The 24,047-nt window shown below is 46.8% G+C and overlaps 1 protein-coding gene and 1 long non-coding RNA gene across 5 annotated transcripts in view; one reads left to right on the top strand and one right to left on the bottom strand.

The window, feature by feature from the left end:
- The window catches only part of ADCYAP1R1 (ADCYAP receptor type I), an 857,256-nt gene that overhangs the window by 582,420 nt on the left and 250,789 nt on the right, over positions 1-24,047 (bottom strand). The gene's annotated exons all lie outside the window — the stretch shown is intronic.
- LOC144786248 (uncharacterized) overlaps positions 1,732-24,047 on the top strand; it is a 63,650-nt gene continuing 41,334 nt past the window's right edge. Inside the window, exon 1 of the long non-coding RNA XR_013602093.1 lies at positions 1,732-1,748. This is a non-coding gene — a long non-coding RNA (uncharacterized LOC144786248). The remainder of the gene's footprint in view (positions 1,749-24,047) is intronic.

The raw sequence follows: 24,047 nt of genomic DNA, 5'->3' as shown, positions 1-24,047 counted from the left end.
TCCCGCTCCTTAATTTGTCCTAGCTGTTGTTTAATGTCGCTCATCTCCCGCATCATAGCCCGCATCATAGCCTCCATGTTGGACCCCCTTTTTCCACCCCTTGGACCTGGCATGACGCTTACCCCAAAAAACACCCGCTGCCTACTTAGTTCCCAACCGGGCAACTGTGTGTACCTTTCTGATGGAGGGTCACCAGGGGGCTTTCAGCACCATGCAACGGCGACCGCAACACTAGCGGCTTGTCCGCTTATGTAAGGGGGTGAGTAAACCTAATGTAGACCCACCCGGCGGCCACCAGGAGCGATGAGTGCTAGCCCCCCGTACCCCTCTTACCGACCAGTCCTTTGTCCTCGCCTGCGATAACAGTCTGCGGCTCCGGTCCACACCCCTTTGCGTGCTGGATGCTCTTACGTCCTGTCCGCTAGTGAATGGCCCCGATAATGTCGTTAAATTGCCTGGAATTTAAACAATTATGTTATCACCGTGTACACGCGACATTCAAAATAACACTCTTTCGAAGGCCAGGACAATTCTGAACCCGTACCTGCACTTATTCACAATGACTGTAGGGATATGCCCAATAAAGCACTTATATATATTGGTGACAATCTTTCCAAATTGTCAAAGCACTTATATACATTGGTGAAAAACTTTCAAAATTGTCACCTTGCTTTCAGGAAATTGCCCACTTTGTGTCACACCTAATACAATGAATTATAAAGAACACACTGCAGTGTAGCGTGCATCTCAAAGTAAGCACAGGCGCCCCCCCTGGAAAACAATTAGCTATCTATAAACATCAATTAACGTTCTCTAATAATTGTAAGAACCCATTCACTTTTGTTACAAATTGCAATTCTTTCTCTTCTTATTACCGATTTAAACTCGAAATGGGGTCTCCCATCCAGGTCCTGCCCTGGTCGACCCTGCTTCACCTCCTTGCTCAGTATACCGTCCCCGCCCCGGCCTGTGACTACAAGCGCGGGAAACCGGAAGGCGCGAATCAAGGGAACAGATGATACACAACAAACTGCCCGCTCCTTATTGTTATAAATAAATGCTCCAGCAATATCTTATGCATGCGCCGTGCTGGAGCTCCTCTAGCCCTGTTTTTTCCGGTCTTTAAGATCAGCCGGATATCCCCCGCAACCGGCTGCTCACCAAACCCACTGGCTGGCCGATGCACCGTCCCTGAAAAACCCACCCCGCACCATACCTCGATGAGCCTGGGGCGGCCCGCACAACTCTCCTCAGCCGCTCTTGCCTGCACCTACACCGGCGCCACGAGTTCCCCGACGGAGTCTCCTCACGCCGTCCCGACGCCGAAAAGGCGATGCCGCGGCTCCTCTTGCCGATACTGCTGGCTCCACGCGGCTCGTTTGTCCACGGCGCCGACCCCAACAACCTGCAAGAGAAAAACGGGAAAAAATCAATAAAACAAAGAAGCCCCGAACGCGGGGCACAGCGTTCAGCGAGGGAGCGTCCAGGGACAAGGGGGTCTCCTGGGCGCTCCCCACCTCTTATTCCCGAGGGGCCGGGTGGCCCCTCCTATCGCCCGCCCCCCCCGACCCGGAACCAGTCCATTGAATCCGGGTCAGGAGGGGCGCCGGCCAATCGGCGGTGGGCCGCGCCCCAGGGCACGCCCCCACCGTCGAAGGACCGAGGGGGAGAGGAGGTGAGGCGGTCGCCGCGCCGCCATGCGTGCGGGGGGGCCGAGGGCCCCCCCTTTTCATTCGATGTTCTTGGTGGTAAGTTAAGTCAGTGTTCGGTGCAAACCACCTCTTGCCACTGTGTCATGAACAGAGGATTCTAGAGGTGGTAGTGTGTGAGAAAACCAGTTGTACACGTTTATTTTTCGGCATTGTTTTCTGATAGTGATGTGGTTGGGCACTTATTGTGCTGCATGATTGGAATAGGATTTTTTTTAGTGCTGTACGGAGTTGTCACTTTCTGATTTGACTGTTTTGTTGAGATGTGACTTGCCATACTTTGTGTTGGTGTGTTTTTTTTGCATGTTATCGTTGTGTTCTGATATTTATTTTCGATATGTTACCATTTGCTGCTGTATTTCCAGGCTAAAGCAACACATACCTGTAATGCTCCTATGACAAACATCCATTTACAACTGGGGCGTAGCTACCATTGGTGCAGCTGGTGCATTGTACTGGGGCTCAGAGGTGGGAGTAAAGTAAATTTATTGTTTTTGATTAGTTAAAACCCTTATAAAAATACACATTTGTAAATGCCATATATATTAAAACAGGTTAAAATACGTTTCTAAAAACTGAGGGTTCTCTGGTATAAGAGAGGCCCTTATTCGCGTTGTACTGGAGTTCAATGTCTGTACTCACAGGTTGCCGTTATGAAGGCTAAAGTCCTGTACAGATTTTGCAATTGCTCAGGGTGCCGCTGATCCTTGCTTAGATGCCGCTAATAACTGGAACATTACTAACTTCCCATCTAACTGCGGGTCCTTGGGATCGAAGCAAGCAATCACAGCCTGTTCCCGGGTTCGAATCCCTCGTTCGTTGAAATGGGATTTTTAGTAGGCCTACCCTTTCATCTTTTAATTTGGTGAAGGAGCATATTAGATGTTCTATATCCTCAATTTTGTTCCAACATTACATGCATGAATTTCCATGATTCTCTCTCTGCCAGGGTGGAAGGCGCGGTGGGAGAGGATCCCGTCTGCCCTTTACTAGCTGTCCTTTCAGAGGCTGCCTGTTCTGATAATTTTTAGACCCACTGCATGCCACAGGTTTGGCTGTGTTTACTTTTAAGGGGCAAGGGGCCAGGGGAGTAGAGGATAAGGAAACAATAGAGAAGAGAGGGCAAAAGGATGAAAGAAAAGGAGAGGGTGAAAGACCGCAAAGGAGGGCAAGAAAAGGTGACAGAATGGGAGAAGAAAATAAGATTGAGTGAATGAGAGAAATGAGGTAAGGATGAGTAAAGTGGGAAAGAGAAAGGAGCCTGAAGTAAAGAAAGAAGGAGATGATAATGAGTAAGACACAGAAGGCTAGAAAGAGAGAGACTGAGAAAGTGGACAGAGAGGAGAGCGTTAAATGGGTGGATATGAGAGGAGAGTGGGGGAGGTAGGATGGTGACAAGGAATGATGAGTATGAGGAATTGCCCATAAATTACATTAGTGTAGTAGGGAGGTGCAGTGATACCACTAGTGTCCAGGGGTGTGACGAGTGCGCTGACCCTCATTCATAGCAGTATTTTAATACCGACTGGGGGTCCAGTTTCATTGCCTGCACTAGGGCCCATGGTCCTCAGGCTCTGCCACTGTGTCTAAGGTGGTAAAATAGTGCTGCTCTAGCTCTTCAACTGCTTAAGACCCTAGTCATCCCAACAATGAGACAGAGACTGAGCCTTAACATAGCACTTCTAGAGCTTGCTTTATGTGATACGCTCTAAATTCTCCAAAGTTTTACCCACAGAATCATGGTCTTTGCTGTATCGCATCTTTCTGACCAATAACAAGGACGATAAAATAAATTGTCCCTGAATACAATTTATTTGCTGATCAGCTCTAAACTAGTGAGTGGCAACACACGTATGTACTGTTGACTCAAAGAGAATATGTACAAGCCTTCAGCAATAGATATACAGCCTGGAGAAGTGCTGTAAAATATGCACATTTGTCTCTCATAGGAATATCACATTATTGCCCAGAATCAATTCTTCCAGTACAATATGCCATCTGCTCTGGAGTATATTAAAACATTAAGATGTTCTGTAACAGGTCTCTTCTGTTTTATTTCCTTTATCTCAAATCATTTTACAGCCCCCTCAGGATCATTTTATATTAGATTGTCCAAGAGTTTCTTTTCAAGAATTAAACCCTTGCAGATATTTTACTCTGAGTCATGAACCGATGCAATGAAAAAAATGCATTTCTTTCAAATCTCTACTTTCTACTGTCAGTGTTTTTCTATTGATAAGTCACAACACTCGTTTTAATATCTAAAATAGATACGTAGCCAAAAAATATCAAACATTATAATTTCTGTTTTATTCACTGAAATAAAGGAAACCCTAATTAAAATTATGCTGTAAAAAATGTCTAATTTCAATGTGATAGTTTTTGCACAAACAAGTGAAGCCCTTACGCCGTCTGGTGGGGCTATATAAAAATCTTCTCCATGAAGTGGTCCTGGTCACAAGCAGAAGTCTTGCAGAGGTTGTCCTCTTCACACAGCCTGTCTGGCTGCTCAGCAGAAGAAAAAGTTTGGAGTCTCAAACTCCCCTAATTTTAGACCTTTGCCAGACTCAAAATGTAATTTAGTATCTGAGTCTTTGAATTTTTATGTTGTGGTTTGTCTTCTCTTAAATGGACATCTTTCCACTTTATTTTTCCTCCTGGAGGATGTCAGTCACAGCAGGCAGGACTCCAAAGCTGATTAACCCACAACAAGATCCATGTGAGTGAACAGAGTTCCCACCTGCCTGTCAGCCATTGTGATATGTGCATCAAAAGGTTAATCATGGGCTCCCAGCCCTATTCTTTATAATTCCCTTATCAACCCAATCTCTCTTCCTGAGATGTGTACATGCCTCTTCCCTGTGATCTATCATTAAATCAAAGAGCCCATTACAATTTACTGAGCAAGCCTGGCTCCTCCATCCTCAAGTGCATTCCTTCCCAGCTTACATGAATGCAGCAATGCACAAAGCTGTCTGGAGGGATTCCTGTACTTCTCATGATTTCCACCAGGTGGGCCTGGTCTTCCCAAAATGGAACCCAAGGTCCTCCATGTAATGTACCAGTGAAGGCACACTTGCACTCAGTGTAGATCCACAGCACACTTACTGCACAGCACTGTTATCGCAGGTATTATGCCACCACAAGTATAACTACATGCAGCAAACACATTCAGTGCACACACGCACTTCACTATTGCAGCCTTACTATATTGTACCAGATTTTGTTATTCTAAAAACACACACTTCCAGCATACACACATTTACCATGCTGGTACTGTACCACACTTCACCCCTTGTGTAGTGTTCTTCTTGCGAGCACACTTGCACTCAGCACATGTTTCCATCATGCATGGCCTTACAGATATACCCGATGTAGGCCAGAGATGGACTACGCGCATAGCAGTGTACGTTTTTAAATGGGGAGTGAGCCTGTAGGCCTCACTCCAGTGACAAAGGGCACTTCTGATTTCCAGATGGTATGCTGGCACCACTGCATTTGTGCTGCTAAACTCCTGGTGAAGGCGGTAACCTTTCATCACTATGAGGGCAGCACTTTCGGTGCTTCTCCTGGTCCAACAAGACCGCAATCCATGAGACAGGCCAATGTTATGGAGCACAAGCATGATCCGTGTTTGCCTATAACAAAAAAATCAGCATTAAGGATTCAGGAAAGGGAAACATGTCTCTTAGCAAACAGGGGACTTTTCTGTCCCAACAGTCCGACACGTGTGGTAACAAATTAGCCCAAAGGGAAAAAAAATCCCTGTGTCAATCATAACTCTCCATTTTTAAACTGGCACTCTGGTGAGAGTGTCTTAAGCCTCTTGCGGACACAACAGTCCAGATATCTATGTTTGTTTAACCTTAACTTCTCAAAAACTACTGAATGGATTAACACCCAAATCACAAAAAGCACAATATGCGGACCAAGATCTAGCTTCCTCCCAAATTTGGTGTAATTCCTTTCAGCAGTTTTCACTGTAGACCTTCTTAAAAAAGTCAATGGAAAATGCACGAGGATTTAGCATTTTGGGACCCCACTTTTTATCAGCCCTGCTTGACGGATAACCCCGAAATTTTCCATGAACAAACTAGTCAAAAAGTAACACCTCATTACAAAGTTTTGTGGAGATTCGTCATATGGGGCCAAAGTTATAAGAAACATAAAAATGCTTTTCCTATGGAAAGTGTCCGATTTAATTTACTCTGGAAGAGGGGCCACGGGACCTCCCTACTCTGGGCCAGTTTTGCCCCAGGGACTCTATTTCCCGGGGCCTGGCCTTTGTTTAAAAATATATATACTTTAGGGGAGGTCCACGGGTCAATTTCAGCGAAGGGGACCCCATTCCCTGGGACCTTGCCATGTACAGATGGGGAACTGTCCAAACAATGCGCAGATCCTATGGATTGGTAGGAACTACATGATGGTGGAGTGGTGCATCAGAGTGGAGTGGTGTGGCGCAGAGTGCAGTGGAGAGTGTGGTGGGGTGGAGTGGCATACTCGTAGAGTGGAGTGGCAAGGAGTGGCATAGAGAGGAGTGGAGTGTGGTAGATTGGATTGGTACACAGTGTCCTTGAATCGAGTGGCATAGAGTAGTGTAGAACGGAGTGGCATAAAGTGGAGTATTGGAGTGGGGTAGTGTGTTATAGAGGGGAGTGGAGTAATGTGCTGTGGAGTGAGGTAGACGGAATTGCACAGACTATCGTGCAGTGGAGTAGAGTGTCCTTGTAGCAGGGATTCTGCTCCTATACAGAACTTTGAATAGAGACTTGGAACCTCAGTGAATTAGGGTGTGCCAAAACTCACCTTAGTAGCCAAAATCCCCTACCAGACTAACAATCAGTGTCTCATTGGTTCTTCCATAACCCCAATGATTAGACAACCCAGAACATGGAACTTAGAATACCTCAGGCAATGTGGAACACATGAACACTCTTTCGTTATACTCTCATACCAGTCCAAAACAGGGAGTAAAAGGAGACACGAGCAAGTTTGAAATATTTATTTCTAATGCCGTGTTCTCACGTGCAGTATTTTAGCTAATACAAGCAGACATATTATAAGCAACAAGATTATCAGCATAGTTACTATTCCATAAAATACAAAGGGAGAAAGCATGTTACAATGCTAAATTGAAACAGGTTAGAATACACCTATCTCTCACCCTCTCTTGCTAGTAGGTTATTTTATATCTCCAGAAGGTCTCTTGGGATTACAAGGGCGGCCCCATACCTCTGGTCCTAGCAGAAATGGATCACATCAGTTTCTGCACCCGCTCTCTGCATGCAAATGTTCTCCAAGTGTGTTATCATGCCTTTGCAGTGCATTATTAAACGCGCCAAAATCAGAGGTGGCCACAGCTGCATATATGTTATGTCTAGAACGTGCGCTGATCAGTCCGAACAACAACCCCAGTGTTGAAATAACCTTGAAGGCCTCGGCGCTCACTGATCAGACAAAGCTTACCAAGCAAGGCTGCTAATATAGAAAAACATTATTCTTGGGTGAAGCAAAACACTCTGCTAAACTCTAAACATTTATAATAATGTGTGCCGTGTGCAAAGGCAGCAGAAAGGAAAAATGGCGTTTAAACTTCTAATAAGCTCATGCCAACTTAACACAGTATAAATGCAAGGCTCATCCCCATGACATCCTAGAGAGACATAGAGTAGAGTAGAGAATTGTAGAGTGGAGTACAGTGTTGTAGAGTGGACTGGTACAGAGTGGAGAAGGGTGGAGAGGTGTAGAGTAAAGTAGAGTGAAGTAGAATGTTGCAAAGTGGAGTAGAGTGGAGTGGCATTGAGTGGAGTGCCATAAAGTAGTGTCGTCTCGTAGAGTGTTGTGGCATACATTGTTGTGGCGTAGAGTGTTGTGGCATACGGTGTTGAGGCATAGAGTGTTACTGTGTAAAGTCAAGTGGTGTAGAGTGGAGTGGTGTAGAGAGTTGTGTCATAGAGCGTTGTGTCATAGAGTGTCTTGGCGTAGAGGGTTGTGGCATAGAGTGTTGTGGCACAGAGTGTTTTGCATAAATTGGAGTGGAGTAGAGTTAAGTGGTGTAGAGAAGAGTCACACAACATAGAATGGAGTGGCATGGAATGTGGTGGAGTGTCATAGAGTGGAGTGGAGTGTCATAGAGTGGAGTGGAGTGTAGACTAGAGTGGAATAGCGCAGAGTGGTGTGACGTGCTGTAGTGTAAAGTGAAGTGGTGTGCCATACAGTGGCATGTCGTAGAGTATCTTACAGTGGAGGGGCATAGAGTGGAGTGGTGTAGAGTGAGGTGCCATGCCGTACAGTGGAGTGGGCTGTTGTAGAGTGGAGAGGTGTGTTGTAGAGTGGAGTGGCGTGTTGTAGATAGGAGTGGCATGGAGTGTTGTAGAGTGAAGTGGAGCATCATAGAGTGTAGTAGCATGCCATAAATTGGAGTGCCATGTCATACAGTAGAGTGGAGTGGCATACAATAGAGTGACATGCTGTAGAGAAGAGTGGAGTGACGTGTCATAGTGTGGTATGTCGTAGAGTGTTGTGGCATAGAGTGTTGTGGGGTAGAGTGTTGTACATAGAATGGAGTGGAATAGAGTGAAGTGGTGTAGAGTGGAGTTCAGTATTATGAAGTGGAGTGGCATGGAGTGTCGTAGAGTGGAATGGAGTGTTGTAGAGTGGAGCTGGTGTGTCATAGAATGGCATGCCATGACATAAAGTAGAGTGGAATGGCCCAGAGAGGATTGACATGTCGTAGAGTAAAGTGGATTGGCGTGTCATAGAGTGGCATGTCGTAGAGTGTCTTACAATGGAGAAGCATAGAGTGGAGCATCATAGAGTGAAGTAGCATGTCATAGAGTGGAGTGGGCTGTTGTAAAGAGGAGTGAAGTGGTATGCTGTAGAGTGGAGTGGTGTGTTGCAAAGATGAGTGGCAATGAAAGTGAAGTGGAGTGTTGTAGAGTGGAGTGGAATATCATAGAGTGGAGTGGCATGTCGTACAGTAGAGCAGAGTGGCTTACAGTAGAGTGGCATGGTGTAGAGTAGAGTGGAGTGACGTGACGTGTCATAGACTGATGTAAGTTGGAGTGTTTTTGAATGGAGGGGTGTAGAGTGGAGAGGTGTAAAGTGTATAGGTATTTCATAGAGTGGAGTTGTGAGTCTTAGAGTGGAGTGATGTATCGTAGAGTGGAATGGCTTGGAGTGTTGTACAGTATAGTGGAGTGTCATAGACAGAAGTGACGTGTCATAGAGTAACATTTCAAAGAGTGGAGAGGAGTGGAGTGTCAAAGAGTGGAGAGGAATGGTGTGTCGTAGGGTGGCATACAGTAGAGAGCATAGAGTGGAGAAGAGTGTTGTCAAGGTGAGCAGCTTAGAGTGGAGTGGCATGTCGTAGAGTTGAGTAGATTAGAGTAGCAGGATAACATAGAGGTTCTTAGAGTGGAGAGGCATAGATTGGGGTGTCGGAATCTGGAGCGTCATAGAGCGGACTGTTGTAGAGTGTGGTAGAGTGGAGTGTTGTGAAGTGTCATAGAGTGGAGTACAGTTGAGTGACATAGAGTAGAATAGAGTGTTGAGGAGAGGAGTGACATAAATTGGAGTAGAGTCTTGTACAGTCATCATAGAGTTGAGTGGCATAGAGTACCATGGAGTGTGCCGGAATTAAGTGAAGTAGTGTAGTAGAAAGGAGTAGTGTACCATAGAGTTGAGAAAAGTTGGGTGGCGTGGCATAGAGGGAGTTGCGTAAGTGTTGTATAGTGTCATAAAGTGGAGTAGAGTGTTGTAGAGTGGAGTGGCATAGAGTCCAGTAGTGTGTCATAGAGTGGGGGGCGTAGAGTATAATAGAGTGGCGTAAAGCATCATAGAGTGAAGCACAGTGAACTGGCACAGAGTACATAGTAGAGTGGTGTCGAGTGAAGTGGCGAAGAGTGTTGTGACTTAGAGTGTCATAGCATAGAGTGGAGTGGCGTAAAGTGGAGGGTGTGTCATTGAGTACTGTAGAGTGGTGTGTTATAGAGTGGTACGTTGTAGGCTACTTTAGAGTGGAATTACGTAGACTGGAGTGGCGTAGGGTGGAGTGGCATGTTGGAGAGTGGAGTGCCGGTCATAGAGTGGAGTGGTGTGTCGTGTAGTGTTGTGCCACTTGGCTTGGAGTTACATTCAGTGGAGTGTCATAGAGCGGAGATCCATATCTTGCCATAGAGTGGAGTGGCATGTTGCAGAGTTCAGTGGCTGAAGTGACGTAGAGTGGAGATGAGTGTTGTAGAGTGGAGTGTTGTGGGGAAGAGTGAATTAGAGTGTCGTAGAGTGGAGTGGTGTGTCCTAGAGTTTCTTTTGTTGTATGCATTTTTCTTTTTTACTTTGTATGTACCATATAATTTCTTCGATAGTTTGAGGAATTGCTATGGTGTTAAGTAAACTTTTTAAAAACATATATAACAATAAAAATACTTTCCCATTTTTTTCACCTTTTTCTAAAGTGCCTCTTTTCTTGCTAAATATAGTTAAAAACAGTAAGAATCTATGTTTCTCATAAAATCTCAGAACAAACACTAAGTGTGCTGTAAACAATATGGCGACCTTTTTATTTTGTAAGGGCTGTTAATAATTTTGTGTTTTGTCATGTATGAAGGTACCATGGTATAACGCGGCCCAGTATTTTACTACAATTTTGTCCCTTATAACTTAAAAACTACTGAAGCAATTCAGATTAAATACCAAAAAGGACCCTTTCCACACCATAATCTACATTACTACCAAATTTCATGTAAAGCCGTTCAACCATTATGCCACTAGGTGTGATACAAATGTCTATGGTCAATGCATTGCGGGAAAAGCTTGCTACTGGCCCCCCTTATTCTTTGCATCCCCTTAACTAATCAGTACAAAACGTTTTATTTCTGCCAATGTAGAAAAACAGACTAGACCTGCAGTTTTTGGGAGATTCATCAAATGGTGACAAAGTTATTAGCAAGCAAAAATCTAAGAAATTCCTATTTCCGGGAATCCTAACTATAACTACAGATTGGCAACTGCCATTCTGTAATTTATATATTTCAATATATAATATTAATATTGAAACATTTGTTTACTGGTTGGACCTTGCCCAGGGATCTTTTCACCTTACCTGACTAAATAAAACTTTGTTGGATAATATTAGAAATTGGTATGACCAAGCAAACCTTAGCGGCAATGGTTAACTTCATGAAATATTGTGAATGAACCAGATTGCACTTGCAGGTAGAGTGAAATCAGACATTTATGACATGATCCAGCATAATTACTGTATCTCCTTTCTACATCCCTGAAGTGACTATTCGACTAAGAGCCTGATTTGAGGTTTGAAGGATGGAGTAGCACCTGTTAGAATGGTGGAGGATAATAATTCCTCCTCCTGATAGTAAACCGTCTGCCATATTTAAAGATGACTGCCAGCCAAACTATCATCTCTGTGCAGTGAAAGGAACTACCATCACAGCTCCTTACAATTTACTAAATGTGTGGTGTCTGGTCACTGCCAGTGTTATTGGCCATCCATCAAAATGTTTACATATTTTTGATTTTCAGAAACAAATTTCCAACCTCTGGGACTCTTCTACCAGGGTCATAATTGTTTTTTCCTTCTCCCTCAATGCCAAGTTTTTCCTGCTGGTGATTGACAGATAAAAAAAAAGATATTACACTGCCCAGCCTAAATAGGGCAGGCAGTGCAATATCCATCCTCCAATGACCCCTACTCAATCAGACCATCCGTGAATTGTTCTGTTCACTCAGCCAACATGGTGCTCCATCCACAGAATGCGTAAGGTCCCCCCATCTCACCATGAAGTGGGGGAACAGAGAGTTTGACAGGCAGAGTTCTCCATTGTGTTTGTGACAGAGTGTATTGCGACTTATATAGCGCACGTATCACCCGAAGGCATCAAGGCGCTTGCCTTGGGAACCCGTCCTGGCTTTTCCCTGTGAGATAACCCCTACTGGGTATCCCCAGGGTGAAAGCCAGGCATCCCGCAGCGGGTGGGCCGCCATAGTGGAGATTAAGCAACTATTGCCCAGAGTTGCAGCGTGGGACCCCATGATTAGAATAGGCACCGAGGCAAGAATTATCGAGTCCATGGACATTTTGGGCTCAGGACCCTGCCGCGTCGGGAATTGAACCCTGGTCCCGGGCCAGACCTCTGCATCAGGGTCTGCCGCTCTAATCAGTGAGCCACACTCCTCCTCCAGTGCCCAGGCTGCCATACTCAAATTTGGGACCTAAGTTATTGATAACAATAAATTTAGTTGAATCGCAATCTTAAAACTCAAAACTACTTGGCTTTTAAACATTTTTCGACCAGGGCACTAATTTGCTAAAAGCCACTGATAATTGTACTGTTCAATTTTATGGTCAGAAACCACCACTCTAGTCAGGGCAAGGAAGTTAGACACTGAAAATAACCCTGCTCACCCCTTTGGAAGCTTGGCAGAGCAGTCCGGCTTATCCCAGAGGCAACATGTAAAGCGTTTGTGCAACACACTCACACAGCAGTGACACACTAGGCACACCACAAAAGAAACTCCACACAAGGTTATATAACAAATTGCATTTGTGTTATCCCTAAAGCACATTAGAACACCATCACATATATACACTGTGTCACCAGGCACTTGTCATGACTTTACAGGGACTACACCACTCTAGTCAGGGCAAGGAAGTTACACACTGAAGATAACCCCTGCTCACCCATTTGGAAGCTTGGCAGAGCAGTCCGGCTTATCCCAGAGGCAATGTGTAAAGCGTTTGAGCAACACACTCACACAGCAGTGACACACTAGACACACCACAAAAGAAACTCCACACAAGGTTATATAATAAATAGCCTTTGCATTATCCATAAAGCACATTAGAACACCATCACATATATACACTGTGTCACCAGGCACTTGTCATGACTTTACAGGGATTACATAAATCGTTGGCCAATTGGGCCACTGTCATAAACATTTAGCATCCCCAGTAGATACTTGCAGGATTACACTTAGCATAGGCAAAAGTATCAGCGCCAGAGCACCAAAGTAAACACTTGCAGTACACATATCATGAGCACCTCCTAGGCATAAACATCACAATGGTGCTTAGTATAGCCCAATAGGCGTATATTCATCAGTACACCTTAGTGCCCTTTCCACTGGGCACACATCATAAATACATCATGCTCCCATTAGGAGCATCATGCCCACAGTAGACATAACACCACAGCATACTTACATTCGGGACTAACACAGCCCAGTATAACTGTAGTCCACCATGCCCCAAAGCAACCACTGGCCCGGTGCACACCTTAGAGACTTTATGCCCACATGAACAAGAAAAGCCCCCCAGCAGTGTACACAATTCGGCAGCTGCAGCGACTTACCCGTTGCAGCTGCTGGCCAGCCCAATACATTGGAGACCTCTCCCGGTCTCGTGCCCCTGAGGTCGGGTTAATGCCTGCAATGTCAACGAAAAGGGCAGAGCAATGCCCCCAAGCGCGAGAAGACCTCACTTGGTCCCCACGCAAAGGTAAAGCTGCCCGCAATGCCCGGACTCTCCCAAACTCTGGGTGAGTCAGGATTCCAAGGGGTGGTCTTCCTTCACGGAGCAAAGCATCCATCGGCTTCCCATCTCCACTGGACAGATTGTGGCCATGAGCCCCACCCACAACCAGGCAACAGCCACCGGACTTTCATTTCGATGACCACCCCACCCACACAGCAACGCGGGACAGCGGTGGAGGTCCTGACTTCCTTCCTGTGGCCACAGGAGTGCACGAGGCTCCAGCTCACTTGCTCCTGGCGGCCCTGCCCACAACCAGGCACCATCACTCCTGGCTTCTGGGTGTAGCAGCAACGAGCTGTGACTTCGCCCTGGCACATGAATGCGGGTGGGCTCCTGCCCGAACATTGTATCTGCTGTGTCTCCAGCAGCACTTTTAGTGAGTGAGCCTGCGTCTCAGTTCCAAGCAAGCTCAAAAAACATGGGGTCACAGCCCGAGTACTTATAGTCCTACAGTCTTTATTCCCCCCAGCACAGGCTCTGAGGCCATTCCAAACTAGTTGTGGGGGGCACTTTGTAAGTGCACAACAACCTCCATAGTTAGTGTAAGCCCTGGCCCTAGACACACCACAGGGGGTGGAGCCATCATTGTGGACGGCAGGTACAGCCCTATTTGGGTGCAGGTGCAACTCCTCCCACCACTCCAAATGCAGACCAGGCCCATTCAGCCTAGTGCTGACTCATCTAGACTCTCTGGAGCCAATGCACCTCTCCAGCCCCTGTCAATCCATGGCCAGACAGTCAAAAAACAACAGGCAAGCACCAAGACAAATAGCACACAGAAATGCCTACTTCTAAAAGAGACACCCTTAGGTTTTGCCTTACTTCTAAAAGTGGCATTTCTAAAATAGTAATAATAAATCTTCAAACACCAATATACAAAATGTATCACCACTATTCCAAACATACCAAAATTGATCACGCTACCCCTCTGATGTCAGGAATTACCACTGAAGCACCTATCCCCAACCCCAATGCAGCCTCGCACAGTGAGAAACTAAATAGGCTGTTTGCCACTACCAGGACATGCCACACAGTTAAAGCACATGTCCTACCTTTTACCTACACCACACCCTGCCCATAGGGATAGTTAGAGCCTACCTTAGGGGTGACTGATATGTAGTAAGAGGGGAGTCACAGATGTTGCAACCACTTTATGTGCCACGTCACAGTGACAGTAACTGCGCGCACAGGCCCTATAGTGGCAGAAGCCTGGGACAGGTTTGAAAGGCTACTTTGGTGGGTGGCACAAGCAGCGCTGCAAGCCCACCAATAGCTTTTATTTACTGGCCCTGGGTATACGAGATACCACTGTACTAGGGACTGACAGGTAAATTAAATATGCCAAACAGTTGTAGACAAATCTTACCAAGTTCACCATAGAGAGCACATGCACTTTAGCACTGAACAGCAGTGATAAAGTGCCCAGAGTCATAAAACCACCGACAACAGGTCAGAAAAAATACAGGAGAAAGGAAAAAAGTTCTGGCATGACCCTGCAAAAAAGGGCCAAGTCCAACAATGCTGATAATATTTGTTATGGTTTTAAGTAACTGTGCAATACATTCATTCATTTATTCATGATATGTCAATACGTGCACTTCAATCAATCAAAAGGCCTGTGCAGTATCCAGTTAACATTTGTAAGCACAGCTGCACAATCACAAAACATCACATATAGTAACTCTTTGTCACCCAACATCCATTGAGGGTAAGGAAGTCCATTGAGGGTTTTACTGGAAACCAACAAAAGCAGACAAAGCTACCTATGCGCATATCGAGACAGACACGTATACCTGTATTCCATTACCGATAAATCATGGGAACTCTACAGCACAATCCACAATACCATCAACATGACTAAATGAATACAGCAAGCTGGTAGTGTTCAGCGACATTCAGTTTAGAGTGAATGAACAGTTGTTCCGATCAGTCCGGATTTTCAGAGGGGGTGGGCGATTTAACAGATTGAAGGGTGAGTTTTCATGTGTTTAAGTGCATAATAATTAGCAACCCCTAGCAGAAAGTAAGTTAGATAACAGAGATGATACTACATGTAAAAGTAGCATGTAATTACCTTTTAGCAACTTACTAGCTGTGATTTCTCTGTTGATGAGAGCAGTCTGCACTCCTTAGTCAATTTAAAATTGTTATCTCATTTCTGTTTTTGTGGAATGCCCCTGTTTTTTCGCTTTTGTAATCTGGTCCCCGAATGTGTGGCACTTCGGCATGTTCCCGCTGAATGTGGTTCTTTTCTCAGCGGTATCTAAGGCCACGTCCCTTGTGTCTGCTGCCTCAAAAACAGACTGGGAACGTTTTAGAGGTGAAATTCTCATGCTCCAAAAGTAGCGAGGATTGGGCAAAACAGGAGAGCTCGGCTAGTCCTCCCTCGATAGACAATAGCTAATGCTCTTCAAAGCAAGAGCCAATTAGGGAGACTGGCTGCCCTCCCAGCCCTCGAAGATGTGCCAGGCCCAAGGGGGATTTGGCTTTAATATCACTTGTTTCAACCCAAGGGGCCGCGCAGACATTGATGCCTAGAAAATGCGGTGGGAAGGGCATTTTTTTTAATGAAAAAATGTCGCGCGCGGTTTCAAAGGCACGTTACACCATGTTATACCAGTCTGTAGGGCTGACGGAGGAGGGAAACCTCCCAAGAATGTAATATAAATATTACCAAAAGCTAAGTATAGCTCGGGGGTGTATTTATAATGTTAGCCTGTTTAATTATGTTCCCACACTTTAAGGGCAATGAAAGGACTTGTCTCAAGCATCCAGGGATTTTTCAGTGACTGATGGAACTTATTGACCTTTTAATCAGACGAAAACTTAGCAATGGTGCCAGGCCTGTGTGTAGTCAATATTCAATAGCTGCTTGTTCGCTATCCTTAGGTGCAAAAAAACGAAAAAAACGCAGAATGTGTTTTTGGGTGGTGTGTTTCATTTGCCTGACTTTCTTCTCCTTGGATTGCCCCATCAGGTCAGTGATCTATGCCTGGCACTATAATGGCGGATTCTTGCATGGACGCAGAAGGGGGCGGCTAATAAACACAGCGATCCGCCTCACCAGCACAGGGAAAATCGATGCCGTGTTTGAATGGCCCGAAGCGCAGAAAAAGAACTGCCACACAAGCCTTCAAGTCAAAGAAAGATATTAAGATTATCGAAGCGAAAAATAACACAGCGCCTTGCTTATTCCGTCTCCACTTGAAGCAGGCACGAGGCTGGATATTAAAAACACCATGGGGCAGATTTATTATTTTTAGCTCGGCAATCAAAGTTGCTGCGTTGGGCAAGAGGACGAAAGCAGCCCAAGGCCATATTTACTATAATGGCCTGCTGCTTCTTCCATCCCCTGCGCTGGTACACTTTTTCCAGGTTTGAATACTTTTTATTGGGCCTTTCTTCAGCAACAAAAGATAGAACAATCATATTCCTGGAACCAAATTCCAGGACCACTTCGGAGAACAGAGTTAGCTTTAAAAACAATCGGAAGACTTGGCTGTCCCTTGCGTCTGTACCACTCTTTAATATAGTTGGGTATAGGCATGTAGATATTTGTATCCCTTCCTGCCTCCCCTTTGCGACTCCGCCCCCCCCCCCTTTTGTACTGTTCTTGTCCTTTTTCATGGAGGAATTGTTGTTTGAGTAGCGCAAGGATGCTCTTGTCTGAGTGATTGTGCGCTCTATAAATACAATATTCATTCATGCACTCATTAACATTAATGAAGGTACTTGTTCTGCACAGATTAAAATACGTAGTTATATTGCCTGTATTATTTGAAACACATATTAATTAAACGACAAAGAATAGCAAATGACAAAGGTAAATGCCTATTAGATGTAGCATCGTCCCGCCTGACCTTCGTCTGGTACAGGACAGGCAAGCAGGAAGCGGAAGTGAGATCACAGGAAGTTTCTAGTTTGTAAGTCAGTGTGAGGCTGGCAGGGAATAAAGAAGGAAGCAAGAAGTATACTCCTGTGTCGGTGTGTTATTTACAAGAGCGCTGCGAGAATGGCGACGAGGATGGGATGTCTATAAACACCCACAAGCAGCTCATCGCTCAGCCACCCAACGTGGCCGACCACCGAACCCTGCAGCGGAGACCAAAGTCCGCCAAAGCCACGAGGCACCAGACTGCTGCCCGAGTGAAGCGCTCACCGCCGCTGCCCAGGAGAATAAAGCGCGAAGAAGCGAGAGCGCGTGTGACAGGACAGCGCCCCAAGCAACCCCGACCGCTGCCTGAGGAGAGAGAGACACGTGTGTCAGAGCGCACTCACCGCGTGCTCCCAGAAGTGTGCAGTCGGGCCCGCGCGGCACCAGAGAGCAGTGCCCGATCCCCAGAGCGGCCAAGAAGTGAGGAGCCAGAGCCAGATACAGCGCGTGGAGCGAGGGTGAGTTCAAACCCCGCTGTTTCCCTCACGCGCACAGCCTGCACCGCCCCAGGACCGAGACACGAGGCATACTGTCCCGCGCGGCGGCCATTTTGAAGTCAGGCGCCCGCCTACAGGCAGAACCACGCACCCTCCATGGCGGCCATCTTGAAGTCAGGCGCCACTCGGCTCTGGGGGAAACATCAACAATAGGCAGCAGCCAAGCCAGAGAGAAGCTCAAGGAGCTACAAACAAATATATAAAATACAGCGTGAAGCCAGAAACACGCAAATACAGCCTGAACAGCGTCTCATGAACCCAGTCAGAGCCACTGAGAGCAAATCATTCGCAGATGTCCAATCAGGGCCCTGATAGCTCCTCAGACACTGCTAGCTCAGCTCCCAATACATCAGGCGCGGCAAGGTCAGGAAGCCCAACTCCCAGTACAGGAGGCCCAGCTTCTCCAACCAACGTGCCCACAATGGCGAACAACCCCATTGGAGCCTCATTCATGCGCCAACCACAGCCACTACCACTGACCCCGGGCAACAGTATGGGCCCATCGTGGAAAACTTGGAGTGAAGATTTTGAAGATTATATGGTTGGCTCCCTAGTGCAAGACAATAAGCAAAAACTTGTGGCCCTGAGAAATCTGATTGGTCCAGACATTGCACAAATCATCAAAGAACTACCCAACGCTGCAACAGCTACCTATGATGAAACCAAAGCTGCCCTTGACAGACGCTTTCTCCACAAACGCAACGTAGATTATGAGCGTCACACGTTCAACCGTGCCATGCAGGAGAAAGACGAATGCATGAGCGCCTTCATCATGCGCATACGAAGACTTGCACGATACTGCGACTTCGACAATTTCAAAACGGAAGATGCCTTGAGACTCCGCATCATTGACGGCTGCTCATCTGAAACCTTGCGCCGGAGACTCCTAAAAAAGCCGTATACCCTAGAAGAAATTGAGGAACTGACAAGAATTAATGACCAGGCGGAGGACTACGCGAAGCGGATGGGGACACATAAATCATCGGATCACAAAGACCACGCTCTGTGCATTCAGGCACATAGGTCCTCCAAGAGCACCAAGTCCACATCAAAATCTCACAGGTCTCAGCCCTCACGTCGAAGCTCGCGACACACGAGGTCCGCAAAAGCCACGCCCACCTGCTATAGATGCGGACAGGACTACCCGCACTCAGGACAATGCCCAGCAATCGGGCAACGATGCCACCGTTGTGGAAGAGACAATCACTTTGAGATTGCATGTCAAGTCAAACAACCAAGTCACAGATCATCGACCAAAGGACATGAGCCACGTCATCACGCCCGAGCCATAAAAGAGAGGGGAAGACGGTCATCTAGCTCATCCAACTCCAGCACTCAGTCAGTCTACTCACACCACTCAAGAGGTCGCTCCGGAAGTGGTCACCGCACCAGGCGTCAAGTGACAGACTCCTATCGGTCACGCAGAGACACCTCCAGTGAATCGCCATCGCGCACTCCCTCGTCACAAGACAGTGATGAATACATATGTATGGTAACAGCCCCAGATCGTGATGAGTACATATGTATGGTCGCAGACCCGGACCGACTGAAGCGATATCCAAAACTCGACATCCTGATTGGTGACCACCCAGCGAAATTTGTTCTGGACTCTGGAGCCTCTTTGAACTATATCTGTGCTTTAGAACATCAAAATATGAAACACAAGCCCAAATTGGAACCAGCAGCCGCCCGCGTATTTACGTGGATGTCACGAAAGCCACTGCCTTGTCTAGGCCGCTTCCGCACCACACTCACGTTCAAGGACCGGACAATTGACGCCTACATCCATGTAGTGGAAGGACCAGATCTGGCAGACTGTCTACTCAGTCTACCCACAGCAGAGAGACTCAAACTCGTAGAACTCCTCTACATGACAGAGGACACTCCTGACATCGTTGCGAAATTCCCCAACTTATTCAAAGGACTCGGGAAGCTTAACCACTTCAAAGTAAAACTCCACATAAATGAAAATGTGACGCCCATCGCTCAACATCATAGGAAGGTGCCATTTCATCTACAAAAAGCCGTTGATGACGAACTCCAAGATCTCCTCCGAACGGACATCATAGAGCGCACGACGGGACCCACCCCTTGGGTATCGCCAGTCGTGGTAGTCCCTAAAAAGGGGCAAGACAACAAAGTCAGGCTATGTGTCGACATGCGTGCACCCAACACCGCCATCGAGCGAGAACGCCATCCTGGGCCACATATCAGTGACATGATTACCAAACTAAATGGCGCCACAGTATTCTCCAAACTCGACCTTAATAAAGGTTACCACCAGCTGGAGCTCCACGACAAGTCGAGATATATTACGACTTTTACCACGCATCAAGGCCTATTCCGCTACAAACGCCTGAACTTTGGCATTTCCTCGGCCGCCGAGATCTTCCAGGAGGCCATCAGGCGAGTCATCCAAGGCATCCCAAATGCCTTCAATTACAGTGACGATCTGCTGGTATTTGGGAAGGACCAAACGGAACATGACACGGCCCTGGACAGAGTCTGTCACGCACTGATGCCCGCAAACCTAACACTTAATGCCAGCAAGTGTGAATTCCACAAAGACACCTTAAAATTTTATGGACACATCTTCTCGAAGGAGGGCATGAGACCAGACCCCGAGAAGGTAGCAGCCCTGGCCGACACTCAGAAGCCCCGAGATGTCACAGACCTACGCTCCTTCCTTGGCATGGCAAGCTATTGCGCGCGCTACATCCGCGACTACGCCACGATCAGCTACCCGTTGCGGGAACTCACCCGCCAAGGTCAGCCATTCGAATGGACGGACGCATGCCAGCACGCATTCTCCGTGATCAAATAAGCTGTGGGGTCCGCCATCAACTTAGCGTACTTCGACACGAAAAAGAAAACTGAAATCACGGTAGACGCCAGTCCAGTGGGCCTGGGTGCCATTCTAGCCCAATAGCGCGAAGACTCAGACCAGCGACACATCATCGCTTACGCAAGCCGCAATCTAACGGATACTGAAAAAGCGTACTCCCAACCGGAGAAAGAAAGCCTAGCTGTGGTGTGGGCGTGCGAACACTTTCACCTATTTGTCTATGGAAAGCATTTTACGATCATCACGGACCATCAGGCACTCATTACAATTTTTGGTAACCCCAATGCAAAAATGCCACCACGCATTGAGCGGTGGGGCCTGCGCCTCCAAGACTACGTCTTCTCCATCATCCACAAACCTGGGAAAGCTGAAAACCCAGCCGACTTCATGTCGAGGCATCCGCTGGCAGGTGCCCGTTCTGCACTTTCTGTGGCTGACGAATATCTCCATTTTGTTGTCGACGCAGCATGTCCTCCCACTGTTCCTGTGGAGGCCATCCAGGAGGCATCCGCCCTTGACCCCCTCGTCCAAGCCGTGATGACCCGCATTCGCGCAAACTCCTGGAGGGACATAAAACAGTCCTCCTCTGACTCAGCTCAACTTCGACAGGATTTGGCCGCATTCCAACGGGTACGCGAAGAACTCTCCATCAGTGACAACGGTCTCCTTTTAAGAGGGGGGAGAATCGTAATTCCACTTAAACTGCGCCAAGGGGTCATCAACCTGGCACATGAAGGACACAGAGGCATCAACGCAACCAAGAAAGCTCTGAGAGAACGAGTCTGGTTCCCCACCCTTGATTACATGGTAGAGACAACCCTGAAAGACTGCATCACGTGCCAAGTAGTCAGCCGGGAAGAACCGCCAGCACCGTTACAAATGTCAGAACTGCCGGACGGAGTATGGCAACAAATTGCGGTCGACTTCTTCGGCCCACTACAATCAGGACAGTATATCATTGTTGCCATGGATGAATACTCCCGTTTCCCATTCGCACAACTAATATCATCTACTCGAGCAACGACAGTGATCCCAGTGCTTGATGAGATATTTGCAGCTTGGGGCATCCCACTGCGAGTAAAGACAGACAATGGACCTCCCTTCAACGGCCATGAGTTCACAAACTTTGCAACCCATCTCAACTTCAAACACCAGAAAATCACTCCGCTGTGGCCACAGGCAAATGGCATGGTGGAGCGATTTATGGGGACACTAAAGAGGGCAATTCAGCAAGCAGAACTGACTCACCGAGACATCCAACAGACATTAAATGAAGTACTAAGAGCGTATCGAAACACGCCGCACAACACCACTGATCAGTGCCCAGCCACTGTAATGCTAGGAAGAACACCTCGAACAAGACTGCCCATGCTGAACGACACTCCTCAACAACGAAATGTCACGGTTGATCACAACACCCTCGTGGACATCGATCACACCAAGAAGCACAGAATGAAGACATATGCTGATCAACGCAGACACACCAAAGACTCTAACATACAAGAAGGAGACTGGGTGATAGTGCGAAGTGATCGGCGAGCCAAAGCAGACAGTCGATACCTTGACACTCCCATGCAAGTCACCAAGAGGAAAGGAACCATGGTCACAGCCAGAACTGACCACAAGCAAATAACGAGGAACATCTCACACTTCAGAAAGTGCAACCGGCGCGGCGGCCATGAGACCGTGCCAAATCTACCCTCAAGTGACTCCTCCAATCAGAGTGACAACAGTGACCAAAACCACCACAGTCCCATGCGAACGGTGGAAATCACAAATCACCACAGTCCAGCACCAAGACACAGAGAATGGCCGCAACGTCTGATAAGGAAACCTCGACGTTTGGTCGAGGAGATATAGAGGAAGTGAGACTTTGTAAAACAGGGGAGATGTAGCATCGTCCCGCCTGACCTTCGTCTGGTACAGGACAGGCAAGCAGGAAGCGGAAGTGAGATCACAGGAACTTTCTAGTTTGTAAGTCAGTGTGAGGCTGGCAGGGAATAAAGAAGGAAGCAAGAAGTATACTCCTGTGTCGGTGTGTTATTTACAAGAGCGCTGCGACATTAGGTATACAAAGTTTCATGAACATACAATTGACAGCTTTGTCACATTTTGTAGGGGGCTATCACTTTGCTTTAAGCCACTGGTGCCTTTCAGTGCAAGCACATGCAATGTATGAAATGCTTGGAGAGATGAAAACCTTTCTCCTTGTTCGTGCCTTCTTCAAATTTTTCACACAAAGCCTGGTCTGGTTATCTAATCGATATGGCTATGTGCTGTGTTTTCCCCTTGCACAACAAAGCACAGGAAATGTGATTGCAGTGCTGCAATGCATTCAATATTCGTAAATCCACCTCATAGTTTTATCATTATTGCAATAAAAATGGGCATTGACAATTTCAGGTATTCCAAATATGTTTCAGGGATCTTGAAGCATCAGTAGTGGAGGTGTGAAGAACATTGAATCATAGTAAAACTGTGTAAATATAGCTATTTCACACCACCTTTGCACTCAAAGACTACCTCTTTTAATAGGTTTGAGAAACATGGAAAAACAATTCTTGAGGATTTGTCTTATAAAAATACAGTTCTACATGTTTATGCATTTTCTTTCACATACCTGCAGCCTCATATTAAATAGTTGGTGCCTGTCAGGTGAACTGTGCTTTGTATTACTCACTAGCAAATGGATCAAAGGACAAATAACAGAAAGGCAATTAAGGGAAAAGACAAAGGGCTTTTGTCACGAAGGTAAACTTAACTTTTTGTGTAAGTTTATGCTTGCTATTTACAAAGGGATTTGCGAGTAGTATCCTTATGAGTGCGGAGCCTTGGAAAAGAAAATCGTAGGTATTTTTGTGTGCGGAGACTCTGCACTCGTACATATAGTGCTCGAAAACCCGTTTTTGAACAGCAAACAAACATAAATTTACACGAGGGGTCTGATCATGATGTCGGTCAGAAAGCCTCCGATCGACATCTCCGGATTCAATTCCGACGGCCTAAAAATGTAGGCAGTCAGAACTGAAACCGGACGGTCGTTCCAGCTTGATTTCCAACGGGCTCAAGGAGCCCGTAAGCCAATCGGAGGCCCCAACGTAATCGCTGAGGATGGTGGTTGGGCTGTTGGGATTACAATGGCGGTTTCCGACAGGCTTTCCATGTTGGAATTTCCTGCATGGGAAGCCTGTCAAAAAGCGACTTTTGTGCCCCTAGCAGGGCCCCCCATTCCTCCATGGTCTCCAAGTGCCCCTCTGTTAATCCCTGCACTGTGTGGCAGGCACCTTGAGCCGGTTTACACCTCAGCACAAGCTCCCATAGAGATGGGAGTATGCGACCGCACTATGTGTACTCACATTGTAATGGCAGTGTCGGGACCACCGACTGGAGATTGGTCGATCCCAAGACCACGGCGATGTCGGGCTAACGTGAGTCCACCTGACGTAATCAGGCCCTAGGTATACATTTACCTTTGTAAATTAGGCCCAGAGAATCCAAATAA

Source organism: Lissotriton helveticus, chromosome 10, assembly GCF_964261635.1.
Source record: "Lissotriton helveticus chromosome 10, aLisHel1.1, whole genome shotgun sequence".
Classification (NCBI taxonomy): Eukaryota; Metazoa; Chordata; class Amphibia; order Caudata; family Salamandridae; genus Lissotriton; species Lissotriton helveticus.
Note: the sequence above shows the minus strand (reverse complement) of the source record. Positions and strands in the feature narration are given on the sequence as shown.